Raw genomic sequence first — 2,982 nt, 5'->3', positions numbered from 1 at the left:
AAGTTGTTATGTGCTGTTGAGGTGGAATCAACTCATAGCTGACCCTTCTGATGAGTTTTCAGAGGCTTTACATCTCATACGAAGAGATTGCCCGTCTTTATCTTGCAATGTGTTTTGTGGATTTCAACCCTCTGTCTTTTGGTTAGCAGCTCAACTCTTTGCCATTAGGCGACCAGAGCTCCCTACTTTCAAGATAGTCTTCTGGTTTTCTTAAGGGCAAATACAAGCAACTGTAACAGTACATCAACAGACAATGACCAGAAATACAAGCTGGTCATGGCACTAGGGACATCACTGTCGATGTGGGGTGGCTCCTGACAGAGAGTACCAGAAAAATGTCTATCTGTCTTTCATTGACTCTAGAAAGGCATTTGACTGTGTGAATCACAACAAATTGTGGCTAACCTTGAGAAGAATGGGAATTCTAGACACCTGATTGTATTCATGTGAAACCAGAAGGCAGTTATCAGAACAGAGTTCAAAATAATAAAGAGTGCATCTGGGATATGTTCTGTTTCCATTGTTGTTGTTGTTATGTGCCATCGAGATGTTTGCGACTCATAGCAGCCCTATGTACAAGAGCCCTAAATGCCATTCTACCCTGTGCCAACCTCGCTGTCTCAAACACACTCATTCCCATTACTCCACTCACAGAATCGATCCATCTCATAAGAGGGTCTTCCTCTCCTGTGCCATCCCTCCATTCTCCCAAACATGATGTCCTTCTCCAAGGACCAGTCCCTCCTTGCAAATGCCCAAAGTATGTCAGACGAAGCTTCAGAATCCTAGACTCCAAGGAGCATTCTGGCCTCACCCTCTCAAGGACAAACCTGTTTGTTCTCCTATGGTATATTTAACACTCTTCTCCACCATCAATTCTCTTTCTATCATCCCATACCTTCTCAATATGTACACAGAACAGATAATTCAAGAGGCTTGACTTCATGAGAAGGAATGTGGCATCAGGATTGGAGGAAGACTCATTAACAACCTACATTGCACAGATGACACAACCTTACTTATTGAAACAGAAGAGGGCCTGAAATATTTGTTGCAGAGGGTCAAGGACTGTAGTTTGCAATATTAATTGAAGCTCAACATCAAGAAAACAAGCATTCTCACAATTGGGTCAATTAACAGCATCATGATAAATGGTGAAGAGATTGATATTGTTAATGATTTCAGCTTACTGGGTCCCAAAATCAGCACTCTTGGCACTAGTAGTCAGGAAATCATTAGGAAAATCTGTCAGAGACCTCTTCAGATTGCTGAAGAGCAAGTATATTCAGTCTAGACACCAAGATGCACCTGATCCAGGCCATGGTCTTCACAATAACTTGCTAAGCATCATAGAACTGTATAATAATCAAGGATGACAGAAGAAGAATTGATGCCTTTCAGCTGTGGTGCTGGAAAAGAATATTGAACACACTATGGATTGCCAAGAGAACTAGCAGGTCTGTCCTAGAGAGGGTGAAATCAAGCTTCCCCTTAGAAGCAAGGATTTTGAGACTTCATCTCACCTACTTTGGGGATGTAGTGAGGAGAAACCAGTCTTTAGAGGGGCCATATGATGCTCAGAAGGGTTGAGGGACAGTGTAGGAGAAGAAGATCCGGATAAGATAGATTAATGACACAAGAACTGGGGTAATGAAGGTAGGTGTGTTGGAGACAGTGAGTGTGTTTCAGAACAGGATTCAGAGCTATTGTGCACAGGATTGCTATAAGCCGTTGTCTACTCGATACATAAAAACAATAACCATGACTCTCGCAATGAGATAGAATATATCAGAGATGGTAAGGATGGTGTAGTTGTATATGGCAGGATTCAGATCTATTTTTTGTAGGGTTTCTATGAGTCTTAGTCCACTCGATGATATGTTACAACAATAACAACATGATTTTTTTATGCACTTCATACACACTGGCTCTACTCTTATACCTGATATCTGAAGTAAACGTATTATTTTTCAATCAAAACCTATGTATATTCTTAAGCATTTTCCATTTAATTCCAGTGAGAATTGAAATGACAACAGCCGGTTGAAATAAGTTTTACTTGAGAACTGTAGAACTAAGCCAACTATTATCTACCAGATATTACATGGATATATTAATCAGAATCTCCTGTTTTCTATCCATTTGTAAGCAGGAATGGCATCCACTTCCTAAACAACATGCCTATGGAAACTCTATGAACTTTGATGAATGTTGACAATTATAGAAAGGCTTCCTGCCTTTTGTTCATAGGGTCGCTAAGAATTGTGCTCGACTCAAAGGCAATCAACAACCCTAAAGAAACTGTAACTGCCACCCAAGCAGATATATATATGCACACCCATGTTTATTGTGGCTTTGTTCACAATAGCAAAGAATTGGAAACAACCTAAATGCCCATCAACAAACGAATGGATAGAGAAGCTGTGGAGCATTCACACAATGGCATACTATGCTGCTTTGAAAAACAACTCATGCAATATTATTCAAAATGGGTGACCTTGGAGGACATTATGCTGAGTGAAATATCTCATTCACAAAGAACAAATCCTGCATAGTGCCTCTATTGTAGAACGTGTCTGACATCAGGGTTGGGATAAGACTGGAAAGATTGGATAATTTATGTATACTGCATTGAAACAGAGGAAGGAGAGAACTGTTTAAAAGTGATATATGATTGGGTATTATAGTAATTACAAGAGTCCAGAATGAAGGATGCATAGTGGAGTGTACTGGGGGGTGGTGGAGGAGGGATTGTATACCAATGAAAGAATTTTCCTCTTACTTTTCAAAGAGAAGAGCGAACTAGGGGGGCAAGGTGAACAGGGAGAAAAATGCAACAATGAATGAATGGAAATCCAAAGTCTCTGTAAATGCTCATTAAAATTAATAATAATAAAAATTTCTAAAAAAGGCAGTCAACAACAACAATGCATTCATATGAGGAGTAAGAAAACTGCTTATGAAAATGTTCACTAAAATCAC

This window comes from Elephantulus edwardii, unplaced genomic scaffold (assembly GCF_000299155.1).
Source record: "Elephantulus edwardii isolate Elephantulus edwardi_28Jun2011 unplaced genomic scaffold, EleEdw1.0 scaffold00356, whole genome shotgun sequence".
Lineage (NCBI taxonomy): Eukaryota > Metazoa > Chordata > Mammalia > Macroscelidea > Macroscelididae > Elephantulus > Elephantulus edwardii.
The sequence above is the reverse complement of the archived record's forward strand: the minus strand, read 5'-3'. Positions refer to the sequence as shown.